The following is a 24,398-nucleotide window of genomic DNA, read 5'->3' as shown; positions in this document are numbered from 1 at the left end:
AGTAAGGAGGATTTGATCTCTGTCTTTGTTTATGGCCATCTTGTCTCTATTTGTTTTCCCTATATTCCGTTGAAAGGAGATTTTCCTATTAAACAATGTAAAAAAAAATAAAATCGATTGTCTAAAATATAAAAAATATAATAATCATTTGTTTTAAGAAAATACCTTTGAGTGTAATAATATTCAGATTGAATTGAAAACTTCTTTATAGACAATGTTTTGTGTATGTCCTTGGGGCTCGTCCCCATTCCTTCGATTAAAAACTTGAGTCCCTCTCGTGAGCTTGTTCTTGAAAGCGCAACATATAAGCGGCCATGAGTGAAAGCGGCGTTGGCAAATATATTCCAACTTTTTCGAATGTTTGTCCCTGGCTTTTGTTTATGGTCATAGCGAAACAAACTTTAACAGGGAATTGCTTCCTTCTGAATTCAAATGGCCATTTCGTATCGCTTGGGGACAAAACTATTCTTGGAATAAAGACTGGATCTCCTACTCTGTTGCCTGTAATAATATCCGCATATATCACTTTGGAAGCCAATTTTGTGACGATCATCCTAGTCCCATTGCACAGTCCTCGACTCTGATTAAGGTTTCTCATTAACATGATCGGAACACCAACTTTTAAATCCAGTTTGTGGTTCGGTATGCCGGAAAATTCTAGAGTGTTTAAGAATTCTGTCGGGTATAAAACATCTTGTTCAGCACTTTTACCTTGAATTGGACTTAGTGAGTCTGCACTTAAGTATCTCTTTAGTTCTGTTGGGAGTTCTGAAATTATTGTGGAGTTAATTTCATCAACTGTTTCGTTCCTCGGGGCTAGAATGCTTCTTTCTTTAAGATATTGAATATCTGTATATTTGTTGACCAAATCCGGATATATGCATGACACAATATCTTCTACTGGATTATCACTATCCGGAATAAGCAGGTCTTCTGGAATTTTGATCCAAGTTGATTCCACCTCGTCACTCATTCTAGAAGTAGGAAGATTTCCGTCTCCAAGGTCTAAAACCCATTTGCTAAACTCTTCAATAGACTTTGTTGTAGCTGATTCTATATTTCCATTCTTCAGTCGCATGTTCTCAGTTAAGTGAAAGACTTTGCAGTTTTTCCATAATTTTGACTTGTTGATAGAAGCATCAACAACATTAGTTCTTGTGCCTCTTGGAATGGTGGTAATATCGTGCGAAATCTCCTCCCATTAGGAATGTTTTACCACCAAATTCTTTGCCTTGTGATTTAAAAGATCCTCCGATTAATGCGGTTTCTTGCTTCAAATCCATGTCGTGAGTCATTGGTGCTTCGCCCCACACTATTAGATCGCCCGTCGATAAGGTTGTGTAATAATGTCCCTTGAGAGATGTCACAATTGGTGTTTTCATCGGTCGAATAACAATTTTAAACCTAGAGTGAGCAGTCCTTCCACTGGAAGTAGGAGCGACTATCGAAGACGAGCTTGCAAGAACAATCTTTCCTTCGGACCGAAGTTTAGATATAATTGTTTTGTAAAGATATGTTTTGCCAGTTCCTCCGCATCCGTTACCACGAAAAAACACCTCGATTGAGATTGAGGCGCATCATTAGCGAGTTGAATACGGCGTTGATTAGCATTCATTCCGTTGTTAAGAATCTCATATTCTTTTCGCAACTCATTGCGATTCGTAATCTAATTCTTGACAATCAATCGTTATCTGTGGAGATCCTTGAAGACATATTAAATTTAGGAAATCAGGAATGTTTGTGAGAGATAATCCTTTTTCAGCCATAATTTGTTCAATCTCACAGAGAGTCTCATTTCTAATCTGTTCTTCGGTGAGTGTGAGATTCTCATTATTGTTCTTCTTTCTATATCGAAACAAAATATCTTCTCCGAGGTGCTTTTGATGTTTCTCCCAAAGTTTTTCAGGATATGTCACCCCACAAAACAAAATCAATGTGACGAACAATTGTCTCAAAGATTTTGGAACTTGCCAATGACTTGCTTCCTCCATAGCGTCATCCCATTCACTGTCGTCCTCAAGTAATCCATGTGCCTTGATATAAAAATGAAAAATTAGAATAATAATGTAACAATATGAATTGCATTTTAATAGTAAACCATCATAAATGAGCTAAGGTTTTGTTTTATATATAATATTGTCTTCTTATTATTATTTTTCTTCTAATGTATTCAAATATTTATTACATTTAATGGCCTTTTAATTGGAATAACTGTTTTGCAGGATTGGTTTCACGAATCAGGTCGGACCCTGAATATTTTTTGATCTGGAGTTTCTTGTTACCTTTTAGATATTTGAGCTTACAGTGCATGCATAATGAAAGATCTCTTGGTCATTGCTGTTTCAAAATATTGTAGTAATTTGAAGCGTAGTTTTACTTCGTGTGAAATTGATTACTTGAGCTCATTTACTACTTCTGTAGATTTTCTACCATAGTATATATCCTATTCTCTTCCATCTCTTTATTGCAGCATTCCCTTTTCTACCGAAGATATATCAAAAGCCATTCCTGCAACAGATCCATCAGATGTTGATCTCCCACCATTTTTGCGCGAATGTCCATCTGCTCAGTTCCTAGTTGCTGGGAGTTGAAAATTTGCATAATATGCAGCAAACTTGTGTAATATGCATAGAGGTGGACAATGTACACTAAGTGCACCAAATTTGAGTCTCTTAAGCATTATGGAGGAGGTCCATTTCAGCTGATGCAAATTCAAGAGAAACTGCCAGTAAATTAGTGTTCATCTCGGTACGGTGGACTTGGACTTGGCAAGTGGAAGTTGAATCTCCTAAAGGCCTTCATTGCAGAGGTTCAGAGATAGGGGAGTAAAACCATCAGCTCCCCACAGTACATATTATGGACTGCAGGATAGGTCCATTTGTAACTTAATTGTTATATATTCATTAGAAAGAAATATCAGATTTAGAGGCTGCTTTTCTAATACCCCTGTTGTTGTCTGTAAACGCACCCAATTAAGTATTTGTGTCTATAATGTTCCATTCTGGGTGTTATTTTTTTGGCAGTTCATAACAATCCCCGTGGACAGTACTACTAAGATTTTTTTCATTTTATTTTTCACAATCGTTTTCACGAATAGATTATATTTTAAAGTAATATCAGAGGTGTTAGAACTTAGAAGTGCATTCTTTTTTGTGCCTAGTCTGCCTATATTCACAATCCGGCCAAATCTGACATATCTTGATACTAAAGTAGGACTGTAGGAGCAACAACGTCATGGGCTCATGGCCGTTACAGATAACTAATGAAATGCCAAAGAAACATCAAAGGTAGTTTTATAGTTGAATGTTGGAATCTGAGAAGCAACCTCGGATTCGGTTTTAGTCTCCCCGTCTGGGATGCCATGCCCATCTCCATCTATTCTATTTATTATGAGGCGTGGGTGTGTGAGTAACTCGAACTTGGCTCGTCAACAGCTCTCTCATTCAATAATATGAGTCAAGTTTGAGCACAGTTTAAAACTTCGAGCTCGAATTGAGACGTTCGCACTTTACGATGTTAGCATTTTACATAGTTATGTTAAAGTTTATTTTGGATAATTATTTATGTTAGTGTGTTGGATTATAATTACTCAACACATATTGATTATGTCAGACTTGGACAGAGAACAACTCTAATTTTATTCCACATCGTCCCATCCAATCTAATTCAATATAAAAAAAAAAGTTAATATGGAATATGTAATAAAATATACCGACATGCTGCTCACGAAAGTTGGATAAACTTTTCCATTAACAGATTTTAATATCTTCATAAGACAAAGGACCTTTGGCGATATTGACAACTTGATCATGAGATAAAATCTCTCTCACGAAGTAGGATGTGCGTAGTAGACCGCCCAATTTTTTTTCCCATTTTTCTTGGTTTCCACTTCCTTTCCTTCTTATCCCATGAATTGAGTAGGAAAATCAACATCACGTAAGACCCATAGCTAATTACGGATACTCAATATTTGCTTTAAACCACTCTGTGAACTTGGTTTTGATGAAGATTTCCTGTTTACAACATCTCTTGCATCATCTCTCTCACTATAATAAACCAAATGCTCACCTTCAAGATGGAATGGTAACCTTTCAACGCCGTGGGTCTTAGATCTTGAATATCAAATTTCAATAGTCTCCAAACCGCTTGAGGAAGCAAATAAGAATCGGTGATCTAAGAAATTTGCAACTTCATCAACGTCCTTTACTATTTGATGAGTACTATCTTTTGTCGTAACCATGTTTTCAACAATAATTGAGTAGCCCTGTCCCTTCCCTTGTTAATGTATTTGAAAAGGTATTTGATTGATCTTCCCTTGTTGCAGTGTTCCACATTAATATGAGCTTGGTACTTAACTATCAAATCAACATTGTGTGGAACAACCCATCTGATTATCAACTTCTATATTCTTCTTCATTCCCTTTCGATTGTTATTTAGCCTCCGTGAACTTTGAAGAAGTCATTGTCGTCAATGGTTGTTTCTTCACTAAACGGTCTTGGATAGAACTTAGTACACTTTTTTCTCATTCATGCAAGGGGAATCTAAGTTTTCTATTCATGGCCCATGTATCATGAATTCTAGCACTGAATCATAAGCAATTTTGTCACCAATTGGGTCCGGTAACTCTGCTGATATGAGCTTGTTGATTAGTGAAGGAGTAGTAGGCCCGAGCGTTGTCGAGAAAAAGTAAAATGTGCGTCGTGCGGTAAACCTCTCTTTTGGAATTCAATAGTGTATAATGCTGCAAAACATTAACAAAAACACGATTTATTAATATTTTCATAAAATATTATGAATTTTTAAATTAATTAAAACAGTATAGTATATAGGTTACCTGCCCAAGCCTTCCCAAATTTCTTTGCGCTTTTGTAAATCAGTCATCGGGTTAGGTGCAATTTCATCTCAAAACTCTTTGCAACAATATCCGGGGAAAGTCTTACGGTTTATAACCGGGGAGCTATCATGTCAATACATCTCTGGATTTCGGCCATTTAGGGTTGCATGTAAAAGTAATGAAGAGATCGGGGAACTTGTGTGCTGTGATATTGCAATGGCATCTTGATAGTTCCGTACCATGTACCGCTGGACCACCTGTGAAAGATGAAGGAAGAACTAACCGTTTGCCCTCTGATGCCGGGCCTCGTGTCACCAAAGAACAACCGCATCTACTAATCCTTGATACAATTACGCGAATCGTTTGTTGATTATTTGAACCCAATCCATTCTATTTTGTTCAACGTTTGTATAAGAATCTACACAAAGTTCTTTGTCTCAATTTTTTCCCACCGAACTATTGTGCGGCCTTCATTGCGTCGAAGTTGTAATCTAAAAGCATAGTATTCTCTCATGCTAATATTTTTCTTTTTCCAACTCATGCATTGTTTCTATATGGAATGTCAAGTCTGTATCCATCTTCAAAGATGGGGAACAAAAGTGGATCTTGCATTGCCATGAAACTTGGAAGCAATTCGTTGATTCTCTTCAAGCCAAATCCTTTTTGTCCACAATAACATCTACTTGCTCGTTAAATTCATCACCATTGCCAACGATTAGACCAGCTATCTCTTTTGATGATGGCAAATTATAAAGTCTTCCATCTTTTTGTCTTCTATTAATCAATTGTATGCCGACGGCGTCGGCCACATGACATTCTTTAAATCTATCCCTTGCCATTCTATAAGTCTTGGTGAGTTCGTTGGTAACATTCAACATATTTATCAATCCTTGAACAATGCTAGAATCTAAAGCATATTTTGGATTCCTCTTAACAATTTTCTTACTAAGAGAGTTCAACTGTGGGTGACTTCATTTTCATTATCATGTATGTACAAACTGCAAACCTTGGACGATACTCCTTTTTGGAAGCAATGTTCCAATTTTGTGGTGATTTTGCCCTTTTATTTTATAAACAAAGGGTGCCTTTCCATCATTAATTGAGCTCGAACTTGTCCACCAGTAGATGTGAGCGAACATTGAGTTGTAAATCTTTGATGTTTTCCATGTAATTTAACGATTTTGACCCTCCATTGCAATCCAAAAGATTCTTCAAAAATTCTGGAGTATCTTTTTTAGAAGAGGCAATTGAACCTTTCCATTCGACAACATATTGAGAATTTAGGATTAATAGGTTTTTGCTCCTATCATTCCTTTCTTTCGTACCCGGACAATAGCTCCTTGATGAGAACATATGGATGTTGGACATCCAAAATCAAAGGCTCAAAACAACTTCACGCAAGGCAAAAGTTACTAAAATTAAAGAATTTAATTATAATAAGAATATAAAAACATTGCTGAATTTAATTATAATAAGAATATAAAACATTGCTGTAAGAAAATTACTTTTATGTGAGACATCTATTCCACATGAAATGGAAACTTCAGTTTCATTGTCCACTTCAATGTCGGAATCTGATCCACTCATTTGTGATAGGTAATCATCATCACTTTCATCGTCAATGTAATTATCGTTTCCAATGCTCTTCAAATTCAGCATCTCTTTTCGTTTAGCTCTATTTATTTTAGCTTCTTCTTCACTTGTTCCGGGCATAGATACTGTTTAAAAAATAATAATATGTCATTTAATAAAGTATTTGGTGCTATAAGAACAATAAATTGAATACATAAGAAGAAAATATTTACCAAAACGTTTCATTCTACTAAGACGATTAGATTTATAACTTCTCTTCTGTGTTTTCCTCCTCTGTTTTCTTTTGGCTGGGGTAGACTTTGTAGTTGTTGTTTTTCTAAGCGATACTTGATCTTTGACCGCAATTTAAGAGTAACATTAGTATCATGAATATATAAAGTACTTGTCGAATCGTTGTAAGTTAAGACATACTTTCTTGTGAAGGAACAATGTCACCAGAAGTTTCTTCCATATTATTAGGCTTGGTCTTCTTTGGAGAAATTTCAATCTCTACTTGAATTTCATCCGAATCTTTCTCTGCGTTAATGAGTGCTTTTCTTTTCAACTTAGCACGCGCATGTTCAGCGAAACCAAGTAACTATATTTTTTACGAAACATTACCGTGTTGATTTAGTTCAGCCTTCAAATTGTTAATTATCTCTTTATTTGGACTTCCATTGAATTGATCAAATACTTGATGTAGTTTTTCAAGTTGGATTGTTGTTGGTGTCCATCGCTTTCTACTGGATAAATTCTCGTCAATGAAATCATGTAGAACACGAATCTTTGGAAGCTGGAAAGAAATGAGTAAGTTAAAGTAGAGAATCAAACAAATATGTGAATTTAGTGATATTTCTTGTGCGTGGTAGTGTTACTTACTTATTTTGACTATACCGGTGCTAGCAAGTTACCCTTTCATAGCTAAGATTTCTAGGTTCAAAGCGTGACACCGGTGGATGTGAAATCTTTGTAGTTTTACAGCTATAGAGCATCAATAAGGGTTTGATGCATGCTATTCACCCGATGGTTGGAAAAATATGTCGATCTGGATGGCCTCCACGAGTCGGCCCATGTCACTTTTGGATAAATATGCATCGAGCTATTTTGCTCTGAAGTGCATCATGGCATACATTTACTTTTATCATTAAAGCTAATAACCCTGTTCAATTCAATGCTTATACATGGTTCTTGAACCATTTCTTTGTGAAGGTTAAAGTGAAGATGTAACACCCGAGGATTGAAAGCCTTTTGGAGGAGTTGCGGATGGCAACAAATGAAGTTTCGGCTCTACAATTGATATAGCCATAACATTATATAAATTAGGTGGCTTACACACTATCCTATCCGATCATGAACAACCACTTCTTCGATCAACATATATTACTCAAGTTTCAACTAAGCCATAATTTTAACCAAGTTTGCTTAAAGCCGTAAACATCGTCATCAAAGGTATATATCAAAATCATTTGGTGGCGGCTTCCGGTAAAAACTATGGTATTACTACCAATATATCCGAGGATTTTTTAAGACAACTGCGCCATCACCATCTTTGGTGGATAAGAGTAAAATTGGCTCACACCACTGCAATTGCCGGCGTGGTGTATGTGCCGCGAATCTTCAGTTTGTCTAAAGCATAGGGCATTCCACATGCCACATGCCACGAGGGTATGTAATAGGTAGTGCTTTTTACCTCACGGTCGACATAATACTCCATGAAAGTGTTGTTATAGCGGTTTTAATAACTCTCTTTCAAAGAAATTAGGCAGATTATCATGCAGGCTTGCTTTTGATTCCGTTCATATTTGGGAATCCGGGAAGAAGTAGTTGATCTTGGTTTGGTCAATCTCCGTGCCAAACTTAGCATGGTTGTTTTAATATGCATGTTGTATGCCCAAGTATGCAGCTAGTTGTTTAGTATGCATCTATCTTTACTCACGAAAATAAAATTATATCTAATATGTGATTTATTGGAGTCTAACACCTATTTTCTTCGAGGTTTATGCCAATCACGCCCTCAGAGTTTGGTTCCATTGATCCTATATATGGGCGAGAGACAGATGACGACAATGGACAGTTTGTCGAATCCGGAAACTATATATAGCACCGGAAACTATTCTAGGAGAAATTCGAATCCATTCCGTTCGGATATTGATCGGTCTTGGTTTGACATGGTTTACGCGTTACTGGTTCCCGGAAGAGTCGGGATCCACCCAACGGGAAATAACGCTTCATACTAAAAAATATGTACCAAAAAATATATACTAACAGTAAAAAAATACTAACCTTCAGTGGAAAGAATTTGGAGTCCTTTGAAAGATGGTGTACCAGGGAAAAACCTTCAGTCCAGGAAAAAAAAAAAAAACTTGCAGTAGAAGGATGATGGTGTGTGCTTCGTGAATATTGATGTGTTTTCTTAGGATTTCTTTCTCTATATTGGTGTATGGTTTCAATAGGTTTTTGTTGAATGCTTCATGAATATTTATGTCTTTATATAGATTTTAATATGACAGCAGTTGTATAGCATAAGAATTCTGTTGTTGATCCATTAACTAATTCGTATCCATATCTATTAACTAATTCGTATCCATATCCAATAACTAATACATATCAATTAACTAATCCATTATAGATATGCATTTTTTTATCGAACTTGTTCACGGGATACTCTAATGGCAACTATAGACGATTGTATTGTATTACACGATATTCGATTATGTTTGCGCATCTCGTTTCTTTTTCACGTATATTCCGATTATGTTTGTGCATCTCGTGATCCGTTAATTTGTAATTCGTGATCCGTTAATCAATATCTAATAATCGGTATGCTTACTTTTTGGTATGCTTACTTTTGGTATGCAACAATATCTAATAATCAAGTTTTGAAAATGTAATTCGTGATCCGTTAATTTGGTATGCTTACTTTTTGGTTTGGGATCAAAACAGTTTAGAGTGTGATTTTGTTGGCTCGGAGAAAATAACAAACTGTATTCAACGGGCGAAACAAAAGAAAGAAGTCCATCAACATGGGAAATCACCATAATTAACATTCAAAAAGTGCTGAAATCTACCCTTGCACTAAATCCTTCTACAAAACAATTTGGATAGCATCTCTTTTGTAGGATCTGTCGAATCGAGGTCGTCACCTCAAGCATAGCTGTTGTTATAGGTCATTTGTATAGTACCGTGTACCATCTACAAACCGATATATTTCATCTGAATACTTTTTTTATGGATTATGGTGATAAATGTATTTGTGGAACAGGCACTACCCTGAACTATTTCTTAGATGACCGCATCAATAAAGCCGAAATTCTTTTCCCGGTGTTGGATTCTTTCTCATTGCAGTTTTCCTTGGAGCTGCTGTTCACTCATCAAATGGAGCTGATAATAAAGCAAAGCTCAGTAGCTTGTCTAAAGATAATACGGATGAGGCAGGGTATGTAATGACGCGGTCATGGCGGTTGGACAACCCGGCGCTGCCGTTACCCAATTACGTTCACTTCTAGAAGAAGATCAAGTGCAATTCAAGAGGCTCGCTTCAATCAGGATTCAAGCATTCTTCCGTGGGTATCTGGTATAATTTTCAAAACAATCACCATTTGTCACAATATAAAGATTACCAATTAGAAGTCTCGTGTTAGATAAATCAACTCTCTGTATCTTCCATTGCAACTTGATCAAGGAAAGCTTTGTGCACCGAAAGAACTGGTGAAGTTGCAAGCACTTGTAAAGGGTTACCTTGTGAGAAAAACAGGCTGCTAGGACCCTCCGGTGTATGCAATCCTTGGTGACTGTTGGGGCTAGAGCTCGAGCCCAAAGGAACCCGGATGGTGAGGAAACACATCTCCTTGCCCATAGGTCATCAAACTACAGAAATTTGTCTGCAGCAAAATCACATTCGACCAACATATAATGTAAGCCTCCTAGAAATCAGTCCATATGTTAAACATTTCTCTTGAATGTTAAAAATGCTAAAGATTTAGCATTCAATCTTGCCAAAAAGAAGTCTTCTTGAAGTGTACAACTTACGGGCTATGCATTTATGCAAGTACCAATACGACCAATAATCTCATAGCTATGTATAATCTCATATAACTTCAGTTAAGATGAAACATAAAAAACCAAAATAAGAAGTCGAAAAACTCACATTTGTTCCTTCTAACTTAAAAGGACAATCCAGGTCCATTGTAGGTATGTCATTGCCTAGAAAAATTATTGTAGCTTTGTAGCAATTTCCAATTTGGCTGGACTCAATCACAGACCTTAAGAAGGGTTCTTATTGTTAACACTTTCGTTTCAAATATTATCAATTTAAGCACAACAATACCTCAATGAAAAACTTACATTGCAACACACATTTCAAAATAATAATAATAATAATAATAATAATTGTAGATATCTGCTCCGTGAATTATATTCTTAGTTCTCGAACTACTACGAAACAAAAAAAATCAATCAATAATCAAGTAATACCATTCGTTTAATAAAATCAAACTACCATAGTAAGTAAATTTCATACAATTAAATTTCAGTGGCCTTATTGTTTATTATATTACTATTTTTGAAAAAAGAGAAGGATTAGGACATAACGTGAGTTGGTAGCATAAAACTTCAATTGATATTAGATTTAACAACTTACAGATGAGTAGATGCATTGAGAGAGCGGCAAGAGATATATCATCGGAAGAAAACCCATGTGTTCCTTTCATGTAATACTGTTATGAAGACTTTCCTCAAACAATTAATATGCGAGGGTTGAAATTTAATCTACCAGCATTATAACAACAAAACAATAAAACCATTGATTCCCAACAACAGTAACAACAACAAAAACAATAATAATTGATTATGATTCCTAGACATATCAAGATTATATTCATAAAGAAAGATTTGATGGCAATATCTCATTGAAAAATCACCTAAAAAGTCTAAATTAAGTAACTTAAGTTTGAGCCGAACAGAGATGGAGCCAAGAAGTCTAAATTCACCTAAAAAGGTATTAAACATGCATGACATATATAATTAAGTACCTTTGAAAGGAAAACTGTGTTTACATCCGGACTTTTCTTAAAAGTGTGCGAAGAATTCTTGTTCTCTCGATGGTGAGCAAACAAAACGCCTATTAGATTCCAAACGTTCACAATACATAAAGCAAAACTCATACAAATAATCTGTCACACGGATAAAAACATGGTAGCACCATATATCAAAGGTTTCTGGAGCTTCACGACATACTTAGTGAGCACGTGGTTCATGAAACTGAATCGGGGAACTCGCAAGCCCGAACTTATTTGGATTCATCACATAAAGTGCCCGAAGAAAGAAAGAGATCGTGTTAAACATGAGAGGGGATATATAATAACTCTTAACTCAGGAAAATATATATGTGTCAACATACATCCATTTATTCCTACTTTGTTATGGGAAAGTCACATTTTTTTTTTAACTTACACTGACATTGATACGTATGTTTGTGTCCAACATGGATACGCAAGGTCCAACACAGAGAAAAACCAAAGTGAGGTATTATAACACATACAACATACGTGTGTCGTCCCATGAAGCTTTGGTTTTTCAGCATAGTCAACTAACAAAAGTCTTAATTACTGGGTCACAAAATCATGAGTAAACTTTATTTAATGCGTAAAGAGTTAAAATTCATGGCGAAGAAGTTTTTTTTTCTTAATATAACGTTCTTTTCAAGTGTAATAGAATTCTTTTTAGTATCACTTCAATTGGAGATAATAGTTGATAATGCAAAAACAACATTTGAGTCCGAATACACGACTATAAAGCCTACCATATGGGAATTCCACATTTTTAGTGTGTGGAGACAAAAGCATGGTCTCACAAAAATCACGGTCTCACAAAAATCCAGGAACCATTCTAACCATTCTAACAAATTGGATAGGGGAGGTTAAACAAAATGGAAACCATATGCCAACGATTATTACTCAAATGGTTTCACTCAAAGATAGTGATTTTGATAAAGCTTGACTTTACAGTTCGAAGAATGAGTTCGGACCACAAACTCTCGTGTTTGGTTTTAAAGGAGATAGTGCATGCATTACATGTAACTTTGTAAGTTCAAAATCATAAGAACAAAAGTACTAAACTGTTTTACCAATGCCAAAAATGAAGCCTAATATAGTAATATGTTATAAAAATGTAGTATATAGTATTCGGGTTTTGGACTATAATCGACAATATGATAACATTATCCTTGTGACCTTATCAAGTATTGCTCTGTTAAGCTTCATAACTACCGATATCTAATTCAAGAGCTAGTGTTGCAACTTGCTAGTGTTGCAACTAAAATATCCCAACACGTAGAGTTCTTTGCCTCAACTTGAAGGGATCTCTCTTTCTTTGTCTATATCCCAAGTTTCATATTACTAAACTCAATTCAGGAAGAGACAAAGTTGATTTCTGAGAAAACAAATGAAGAGAATCTCGAGTGAATATATTAAACTGTCTGCAAGGTCGCATTTCGAAACATAAAGTCTAGTTTAATGTTTGGGGCTTCATGAATTAATTAACCTAACTAAAAACATAATGGTCCGAAAGACACGGAGAGGGTGGGCAACTTAGCTTATGATAGTAGTCGTAGTACTTCAGTGACCCTCTGTGATCATTAGGGGGATTAGGTTGGTTCATTGATTAGTTCCTACTTTTAAGCAATGAAATGGGAGTGATGATGACCAATTTCAGTTTTTATGTGACTAAACATTAAAACACCAGCCTCAATTTTGCCTTTTAGCACTTTGAACCTAAGCTTAACGGCTTGTTTGCTTAGGTAGCTAGGAAAATAGAAAAAAAGAAAAACACTCAACAAAGACGCCTTTACTTCATTTGTCCACTTCTTCGTTGTTCTAATTAATATCTATTCGGAGATTATTTCTAAGCTCTAACGAATATGTATTTCCAAATCAAGCTTCGCTACTGAAAAATCTCAAGCAAATGAAGTTGAATCAGCTCGAGGAGGTGTAAAGCTAGGCTAGAGAGACACAAAACTAACGTTGTTTCGTTTTGCGTTAATTCCTGCAGAAATGCCATGTGCATTGCCTTGTAAAAGGACCAAGTGCAATCACAAAGACAACAGGGTCTCGGAAGCACAGGACACGGGCTTTACCTTCTTGGGTTGTAGGATCACGGCATAGGACTGCCATCTTAGGAAGGTCCTTATTCTAGGGTGGTGTTTATTATGAGTTTCATGTCTAGTGTTGTACTTCTTCAAGGATGGGATGATAGGGGTGAGCCGAAAGCAATCATAGGCGCCCAAACTAATCCCGATTTCTACTTTGTGTAGGTAAAAGTTCCTACAGCGTTTAATGATTCATCCCTCGGTGGTCAAAGGGTTGTCGAGAGAATAGTATGGATAAGGACTTCCAGCTTCTTGATGAGATGAAGAGGAAGAAAGTAAAGGTGCACAATGGTGACTTACAAAGATAATAATTGATGGACTATGTCGTTGACAGGATAAGTTTGAATCAAATGATGTCAAAACAAAGTTAGGGGGTCTCTTCCCTCCACCTTGGTGACAGGACTTGACTTGAGACCAAACCGTAGCAGTTCATCGGCTTAAGAGGTGGGATCAATGGCTAAATGTTTGTCTTTCTTCAATATGACCAAATCTCTTTAGCAGATCCGCATTTTGTTAGTGGTGGTGGTACTATAGTTTCGAGGGGTTGAATGAAATGGATGGTGTGTCCCCAAAAAAGATAGAAGGCGTTGTGGTTGAGGATTTAGGACAGGATGGAAAGGAGTAAAAGGTAATGGAATGGCTAATTTTGATTGCAATGTGTGTTTGGATGTGGCTAAGGAACCGGTTGTTAGTTCATGTGGTCATTTGTTTCACGGGCGTGTTTATATCAGTGGTTGCATATTCACCGTGATCATAGGGAGTGCCCATCAGGTGTAAAGGGAGGTAACGAAGCTGATATTACACTCATCTATGGGCGAGGCAATTCCGAAAAGGAAAGTGGAAGAGAGAGGGAAAGAGGTTGATTCCAGTTTGTAGATACCCCCAAGACCTCGTGGTCGTAGGTCGGAAGGTTTAAGGCAATGGATAAGCAGCCGCTTCTAAGGAGACCGAGGGAAGACTTAGGTTCATGAAGAAATTATGTATCTATGATTGCAAAGACCGACTTAGGTTTGAAAGAATCTTCAAGCTTTTTTTTGCTTGTAACGTGTAATTTAACAAAGCTAACATCATGAAGGACAGAGTAACTGTGCAAGTTCCCAATGTAGAAATTCATAATCAAACAAAACAAAGCATTGCAATTTGGTAGTGAAATTAATTTACTTGGGACTTAAGTAATGGTTATAAGAACAAAATATATGAGATAAACTAACCTCAGCTAATTCTTTCTGACTATTGGCCTGCCATAGTTAGGTCCATATATACGACCCTCTTTCTCAACTCCTCAAGAAAGGGAATTCCTGAGGTTGTAAAGAAGATACCGCAATTCCAAATCCAAGATGTGCCTGCAAATTCCCTACTTGATGAATCTGAAAGAGATACCTAGTCTCGAGCAAAGGAAATAGATAAGATGAACCGACACCTGGAAGTATCTCCATCTTCATATTTGTGTCAGAGTAGTTGAAGTTAATTGAAGGTGCAAAGCATTCATCGGGTTTTCACGTAATTAATTTATGGTTTTTTATTTTCTTAACAATATGGGAATGAAGTTTAATAATATAACCAGTTCTAACTGTAAAATGTTATGGTAGGTCAGTTGTCTTGTGCAATGACATCCATGAACTCCCTTATTTGGTTTGCCTAAACAGTATTAGGCTCTTATTATATTTTGTTAGTTGATTATCATACCTCATTCTTGGCATCCCGAATTCAAACACTTTTATGTGTCTTCCCTCTATGAGGTATCTCAGATTCGCGGGTTGATTTGAAACCTTAATTATTAGGAGATTGCTTCTTGCAAAGTTGTCCCTTTTACCTAGCCTTATCGATTTTCATCCACCCATCTGGTTGGATAGATGTGGGCAAAGATGAAAGCAAGGGTGTAGATACTCCATTTAATCCCTGTAATTTATTCATCTTTTTAAAATTTATGTGTTTATTCTAAGCATCGTGGTGTGTGCGTGCACATTCGTGGAGCGTGTGTCGATAAAGGTCGATGATTGTGGGGTTTCATCGGGTTTTGAATTACAACTTGTAAAGCACTTAAACATTTCTGTTGAGAAAGGCCTATATAACTTTGTATAACGCTAGGGTAGTCTCTACCCGGTTCCTCGAGCTCTATGATAAGCAATACCTTAGAATTTGCAATAAACTTTTGACAATAAGAAAGAGCCCAATACCTTAAAACTCCTATAACCAAAATCCCTGAGCATATGCTCCTATGTTTACTGCAGGCACGACCGAGACACGGCAGGGACACTCCGAGACACCGACATTTTTAGTTAAGAATTATGCTCCTATTGCACACAAATGTAGAATAAATCACTTGCTATGTTAAGATTTCCTTCCCTTTGTCTTATGTAGAGGATTCAACCATCTCTCAAGAACAAATTTAAGTTTTTCCATGAAAATCTAAATTTGTATAGCTCACAATCATAGTTTCACATGATTTCACATATAAATACCTCGTGGAATTGACTATCTCTAGGCATACTTGACCTTTATGAATTAAACAAAGTCATCATCATTAAAAAAACAGCAATCAGTTTGCTTATGTGGGTTTACACTGGGGTACACATGAAGTATTTTTTCCTCGAACTTCTAGGTTCAATAATAAGATGTTAAAACTATAGCACCATGTCAACCCCTAACATAAGAATTCAGAGAACAATTTCAATTGGCTCTTATACACTTATTCAAAATGAATAAATAAATATATAAATAAATTGAAGTAGAAGAACACAGGACTGCTTTTTCTTTTCTCAAATATTCAACAAAAGATCTCCTCTATCATTGGGCACCATACTCAACAAGACTTGAACATTTGCAATGAACCCAAATTCATTTTTTTTTTCTTGTTGAGGGAATGGGGAGAGAAAGAAAGATGATGTTGGCGGCGTAGATCTCTTTTTTTTTCTTTTTTCACAGGCTATAGAGAGTTGGAGACCGAAAGTGATTGAGATTTGAGAATAAAGAGTTTCGGGTTTTCAGGTTTTTCGTGGAGTGTGGTTTTGTTCAAAAATTCCTCTCCTGTTTCGTAAATAAACGGGGCGTGAATTTGGAATTGCTAACTTTCCTGTTTTAACGCCTACTATATCGTAATTACTTAGGGACACGTGGACACTCTCAAAACTCTCCCTCAATTGATGAGGGGAGAGCTATAATATATATATACAGATAGTAGATATGGGATGGTGTCATTATTAAAATTAAAGCTTGGGCAACTGATTTGGAATCAATTTATAACCAAATGTTTCTAGATATATAGTAATCATATATCAAATACTTTTCAGATGCATCAATGCATGCATTGTCACCAAGTACGGGATTGGTTTTTAATGAGAAGTTTAATAAAAATTTATTACGGATTTAAAATAAAAAGCTCAGTAAAAAGACGGGAAAAAAAATGTGTAAAAAAACGTTGGCAAAATAAACTGGTGTAAAATAGAAAACGGGTTTAAAACATAAAAAACGCAATAAAAAACGAGAAAAAAAAAATAACGATAGACGTGGGGATTTTGTTTGTCTATGAATGATTGAAAAAAATCACAAATGAAAATGTTCTACAAATGATATTTAAAAATTTCTTGTCCTCAACACTACAAGACAAATTGACAAGTACCTACTAATTGAAACAATTTTAGATGTTACAATTTCGTAAAGAATATAGAGAACAAGAATATAGAAGTTTTCGATAATAAATTATGTAAATTTTCAAAATAAAATTATAAAAGTTTAAAACGAGGTATTTTAAAAATATCGTAATATATAAACACATTTAAAACATTTACAACGGATTTTAATCGTTAAATATGGGTTTTAATCGAAATCTCATATTTTAAACATATATAAAACTCGATCCTCTTCATTTTCTTGGGTTTTAAACGAGTATTTTAAAAAAAACCGGAGTACTTGGTGACAAATGCATGATAAAGTGGTTCTATTACCTTATGTCATGCCAGGTCCGCAAACAACGTATTGAATCCACAAGTCCTTGGTTCCTGGTCCAATGGAAACACAATAATCATCCCCAGTCCTCATGCCAATGTTCAATATACGGATGTTGAACGATTGTTCTACATGTATGCCATCTGTGTTTGGGCTTTCCTCTGGGGCATGAATCCTGAACCCTTGTAATATTACGTTTTGGCATAAATCATAAATGTATGACCATATGATAGAGCTCAGCGTTGATCGATGTCACATTTTGGATGGCTATGTCTATCGAAGAATGAAAGTGTCTGCAAATGAAAGGTTGAAATGTCAGTGCGTGACGATCATCAGATAAAATGTTGACGTATTCAGAAGATATTATGTTATCGCGTAAAAGTAAAATTGAAAGACATAGAATTAATTACCACTGCACCGAAGGATCGGACAAGCTTGATTAGCACCCTTAGTCCTTACATTCCCACAAACTTACAAACTTGAGCCTGCTTGACCATCAAGAAAACCTCCAATAATGTTCACCAGAGCCAGTAATTAATCAGTATAACCAATTTTCTTATAGTCTGGGGCAACTGATATTCCATTCGTCCGGAATGTGATCCCAAGCCGGCCAGAATTCTTACAGGGTCCTATATGAAGCTAGTCTGGCTAAGTAAATACCTCTTACTAGGAACAAATATTGTTGTTGGTATATCTGAACTACAAGCAACAGTCCATGCCTCAATAAAAGCATAGCTTGCATCAGTCTTTCCATCATCCCCAGCCCCAAAATCTATAACACTGATATCTAGTGCAAACATTAATGAAAACAAAGGAAAGATTAAAAGTGTGAGAAGGATATTTCTAAGTTGTCATTGTTTGTTTGTGTGTATGTTGTATTTGTTGTGTACGTGTATATGATAATGAAAGAATATTTTATGTTTTGAGCTTTGAGCTTTTAATTCGGGTACCCTTTAATTGTTGAAAATAATGAAGTTGTCCAGTTTGCACCCTCCTTTTATAGTATTCAAGTCCTTTCAAGGTTTTTAATTGGAAAACTCTTTAAGTTAGCTGCTCAAAATACAAATATTAGCTTTAATATTTTCGACGAAACGCTTGGATTCAAAAGAGGAAGGTGTTAGCTTTAAAAGTAATTATTAATCTTACTATATTAGAAAAATATGGAGGTTGATGAATAGGAAAATTTACAGGTCACATTTTATGTTCGGTCACAGAGGTATTGTTGTCAAATTTATTTTTTTTTTTTTTTTTTTTTTAAGATTCCTAAGTTTATATAAAATGGTCCCTATTATTCTTTACGGTAATTACAGAACTATCATTATACTGTACAATAATTATATAACAGTCCCTATATTTGTCTAAATTAAAGATTAGTCTCTATATTTTATCTAAATTACAAAAACATCCTTATGTTTTTCTACCCATTTTAAATAATGGCTAAATCTATGGTGCGCAGGTCGTATGGTATGCTATCAAATCTGGGCCACTCATACCAAAGGGTGCGTGTGTATTGCATGGCAAAAGTACTGATCTAAAAGCCCACATTACCTGCGCACCATACATCTCGCGCACTGAAGACATGCTCTTAAATAAATTATAAAAGTGTCATATATTGAAAATTATTAAATTGCTCCTATACGTTTTTTGTGTGATATTGCTACTGAGCTTTATATGTATATATTTTGTATCCCATTTTTTTTTTCTCCTAATCTAAGTGAATAACTATTAATATTTCGTTTTTATAAAACCGAAACAACATCGAAAATCAAAATGTACCTTATTGTAATTAAATGAAGGTAAACGCTCATATTTTGGGAAAACAAGGAAAATTAGTAATTTCACTTAGAATGGAAATTTAAAAAAATAAAAGTGGTGTGGCTCACCCTTATTGGGATGCTCCACAGGCAAGTTTTAATAATAATCTTCCGTACAAAGAAACAGGAAACAGTGTTAGTGGTATTTTGAGGTCAATTTTGTCATCTTTATGACTATTTTGGCGGTTGTCTAAGAATCACTGTATATACTCATTTGCTGGATCTAACATTCTAACCTATGTCCATGTACGAATTCATATTCAAAACTATTGAGCTGATCGTACTTCATTCCTTCGAGTACTTGTTCATTGACAATTTCAAGAGTTTGTCAGCCAGGAATGAGGTGTTTGACTTCTTTGGATTGTGATACAATCCAAGTTGAGGGTTGCTAATAAGCAAATCATTAGAAGTTGCCTCGAAAAAATCGGATAAATAAAAATGTGTTCAGTTGCGTTGTACGACCTAAAACAAATTCTTCTCCACGCATATCACAGAAACTGGAAACAAATGCTAGCCTGACATTTCAGAGCAAAAAAAAAAAAGAGCTTGGATTGAAAAGACTGCCCAAGTAGCTTGAATATGAAGCGATATCCGTTTTCCATACATTCTCATGTTTGTCTTAAAATGCAAGAAATGATGTTCATATAGACTAATATACTATGTACCTTGAGATGAGTTTGTCAAGTATATGACTCTGTAACCGCATGGTTGCATAGATAGCACTCCATCGGTCTATTTCAATATTTATGATCCCTTTGACTGAATCTTTCTTCATTGATAATCATGAGAATGGTTGGCGCACTGCAGTAGCAGCAAAAACACATTCAGCTATGGGCATCTATCTATTTTGGCAAATAAGTTGATGTTGCAACCAAAACCTGGATGTGCAGTGCTTTCATTGAGAGTTGAACTCAAGACCTCCCGCTTACTAAACGGGTGCTCTAACCAACTGAGCTATGAAAGCACAACGTTATTAGCTCGAAGTAATAAAAAAAGAAAAATATAGTGCAATGTGGCTTGACATAATGTTTGCGTTTTATTTTACATTTTGTGTGAAAATTTAAATCTGCATCAGTTTAGTATTCTTTGCTATCATCCACATTTTAAAGGACATAATTATTTCAGAGTAAGGCAAATTGCTAAAGTTACACGTTCTAAATTTGAAATCGGAACTTGTTAACGTGTACAACTAATATCCAAAACAAATTATTAATATCTATCGGAAATATTACAGTGATCTGAGTATCTGACTCAATGAGTTAGGATCGATGCCTAGAGAAAGTACCTTGAATATTACAGTGATGGTCTAATGTCCAAGAACGTAGGGCTGTAGAATTCTTTATACTTTTTTTACTTACGACACACTCCAAACGAGTGAATTGAACCCTTGGAAATGCTCTGATCAAAGACTGATTCCTGTAAGAATCAATATTTATATGTGCCATATATGGAGGCCGGCATGGACATGAATGATATTCATTCAGTTAGGAATTTAGGATATAGAGTGTTTTGCATACAACCGCCAATACAGCCATTAGCATGACCAAAGACTACTAACACCATTGCTTATAATCTAAAACTTAAATAAAAACACATTGAAAAGGTATGTCCTTTTTGAAGCTAACGGCAGCGCATTTTCAATCCAATCCCTTTATATTTGAAATATATGATGCTGACCATTGTATTATATGCTCATCGCAGCTAACTTAAAACAATAACATTTACAACCTCACACTAGCCAAGTGCTATAAAGAGGAGATCCAACCTTGAACATTTTCAACAGGCTAGGCGCTTCAAATAACATTGCCTTGTAAACTTATACTCATCACAAACACATTTAACTGTAACAAAGACAACGAAAATGATGTCCATCCTTACATACTTCCTACTCGTACTTCTCTTGATCATTCCCTTCATTTCATTGACGTATGCGGTCGAAATCAATGTTGTTGATTTTGGGGCGAGGGAGATGGAAAGACAGATGCAAGCCCAGCATTTCTCAAGGCATGGACTGTTGCTTGCAGTTCACTTGAACCAACAACAATATATGTGCCACGTAGAAGGTTTTTACTTGGTCAGATCACCTTCGAAGGACCTTGTACGAATTCAGGAATTACTTTAAGAATAGATGGGATTTTGGTTTCTCCTGCATATGAGAAAATGGGTTCTGCTAAATATTGGATGCTGTTCGATAAGGTAGAGGGTGTGAACATTACTGGCGGTTTTCTTGATGGTCAAGGCTCAAGCCTATGGTCATGTAAGGGAGTTGCAGGTCAAGATTGTCCTGTGGGTGCAACGGTATGTACAGTACTCTATTGAATTTTGCATGGACAAATCGTTTTTTAAAACTTAGAATCTGAACAAAAATTACAATGTATGTATAGAAATATTGTCTACCAAATTTTTTTGCTTTCAGTACATGATTAGCTGCTGCTTTCATTGAGAGTTGAACTGAGCTGTGAAAGCCTTTTTTTTTCTTAAGTTGTGTACATGATAAGTTCTTATAGATTTATAATAGTGTGTGTTACTGTGTTACCAATCTTGCTAACCGATATGTGTTATTCATCTGCAGTCCCTCACTTTCTTCGGTTCAAAAGATGTAACCATTCAAAATTTGACATCAATCAACGCGAAACTCTACCACATTGTAATCCTTTCAAGCCAAAATGTTGTACTACAAGGGGTCAGAATCTATGCCCCAGAGGAAAGCCCAAATACGGATGGTGTACATGTAGAAAAGTCGCTCAATGTACGTATATTGAACAGCGGTATAAAGACTGGAGATGATTGTGTTTCCATTGGACCAGGCACCAAGGACCTATGGATTCAACGTGTTGCATGTGGACCTGGGCACGGAATCAGGTAACAAATATTGGCACTTACGGCCATATCGTATATATGATCATATATATTGTTTGTGGAGTACTAAGTTAATTAATAATGACTTGTGCATGTTGCAGTATTGGGAGTTTGGGAAAGGAAGTGAATGAAGAAGGCGTGGAGAATGTAGTAGTAAAAAGTGTGGTATTTACGGGAACACAAAATGGATTGAGAATCAAATCTTGGGGAAGACCTAGCAAGGGATATGTGAAAAGGAGTGGTTTTAAGCAAGTTGTGATGAATAATGTTCAAAACCCAATTTTAATTGATCAAAACTACTGCCCTAACAATGAAGGCTGCCCAGGCCAGGTAAATTCACACGGCACAGCTTAACATGACGATAAAACAATTAATTTCTCTCATTTTATTTTTAATTTACAAAATTAGAATGTATCTAAATTTCGTTGCATTTTACCAGCATTCGGGCATACAAATCAGCAATGTCACTTACACAGCAATAAAGGGAACATCAGCAACTAGGTTGCCATTAAGTTTGACTGCAGTCAAACATCTCCATGTGAAGGAATAAAAGAACAAAATATACAGCTCTCATATCTGGGTGAATTAGCTGAATCTTCTTGTCAAAATGCTCGTGGAGTTGTTCTTGGTTCTGTGTTCCCACCAAGTTGTTTATAGGAATTGTCGTTACAAATATTATTTATCCATTTTGTAATTTGTACTGATTATTTTGTGAATATAGAGGAAACGATGCGTTCATTTAGATACGTTTTCCTTTAACAGATTCTCTCTAATTAGAATAATTAGAATGATAGAACAGATTTTGCCCAGCCCAAATAATTGTTACTCAATCAAACTGGAATTGTAGTTCCCTAAGTATATCCTGACAATGGGTTTAATATCCCTGGTATTTAAATGGTTCGCAAAAACCCTATAAGCGGACAAATGTATAAAACCTTCCTATTATTTAAAACATGACATCAAAGCCAAACAGACCAAAATACTCTGTGAAAAACCGGGCTTCGCCATCAATATTTACTTATAATTTCAAGCTTAAGGACAAACCGGATCGACGCGTCATCCTATGTAAATTTCTATTTACATATAACAATGTAAAATTACTACATCTTTTTAATCTATTTAAATTTAAATTTTTCATATGATTTTTTTTTTCATGAAAAATTTAAATTTATATTCTCCCTGATGTCGTCGAGAAAATTTTCAATTCCAAAAGTTCTTATGTAAATTTAAGTTTTCATAGCTCAATGACTATATAAATATAATTTTACATATATATATGACTATGTAAAAATACATTTACATATATTTTGTCAGGGTGTCGGAAAATTTTCAATCCCAAAATTACTATATAAATTTAAGTTTTTATAGTTCCAATGACTATGCAAATATAGTTTAACATATATATATGACTATATAAAAATATATTTATATATAGTGGGAAATTTTCAATCCCAAAAAAGAGTAAAAAGGAAATAAGATAAAATGGAAAAATAAAACATACAAGATTTTATCTCTTTTTTTGGAAAAACAGAGGCTATTTAATGAGACCTAAATAATATGGAGGTTATGTGATATGGGTCCATGTAGGGGTGATAAAAGGGCCGGCTAGGCTCGCCCTCAACCTACAAAAGCCCTCATGATTGAGGGGCGGGTCGGGTCAAGCCCCTCCCATTTGATATTGAGGGTCGGGTCAGTAGGGTCAAGCATGAAAACTCAAACCCTTAACCCTCCCTCCCTCCGTTTTGATTCAACCGAGGGTCGTGGTCGGCCCGGGCGATCTAATTATACTTCACTAGTTTACTATTTTTTTTTTTTTTTTTTTTTAATTGATTTTAATGATATGTATATAAGTATACAAAACTAATTCTTATATCTTTAGAAAAAAATAGATAGAGATGGTGGAAGAGATGATATTCTTAAAATATCTACATTTTAATACTTAACTATGTTGTTAGGGTTGGATTTGTTTTATGTATGACTTATATACATATCATTAAATCAATTACAAAAAGTGCATATATTATATTATGTTATAATTTATCCCTATTGAAAAACTAATTTAATAATTTTTATACAATTTAGATAATTATAGTATAATACATAAATATAATGTAAAATAACAAGAAAATATGGTTTTCTTTAGGGTTTACACAAATATATAGTATAATACATAAAATTATCACCTCTATTTTGGGTTTATACAAAAATAATCATAATTCACTTTCTTTT

The 24,398-nt window shown here is 35.3% G+C and overlaps 1 non-coding gene and 2 pseudogenes across 1 annotated transcript; 1 reads left to right on the top strand and 2 right to left on the bottom strand.

The window, feature by feature from the left end:
• LOC147512641 (polygalacturonase-like) overlaps positions 1-18,296 on the bottom strand; it is a 40,393-nt pseudogene extending 22,097 nt beyond the window's left edge.
• A 1,904-nt stretch (positions 18,297-20,200) lies between these two features.
• Positions 20,201-20,274, bottom strand: TRNAT-AGU (transfer RNA threonine (anticodon AGU)). Its single transcript has one exon. It is a non-coding gene; the product is annotated as a tRNA-Thr (tRNA).
• Positions 20,275-21,113: 839 nt separating this feature from the next.
• Positions 21,114-22,719, top strand: LOC147512639 (polygalacturonase-like; annotated as a pseudogene).
• Positions 22,720-24,398: the final 1,679 nt, after the last annotated feature.

This window comes from Coptis chinensis, chromosome 3 (assembly GCF_015680905.1).
Source record: "Coptis chinensis isolate HL-2020 chromosome 3, ASM1568090v1, whole genome shotgun sequence".
Lineage (NCBI taxonomy): Eukaryota > Viridiplantae > Streptophyta > Magnoliopsida > Ranunculales > Ranunculaceae > Coptis > Coptis chinensis.
The sequence above is the reverse complement of the archived record's forward strand: the minus strand, read 5'-3'. Positions and strand labels throughout refer to the sequence as shown.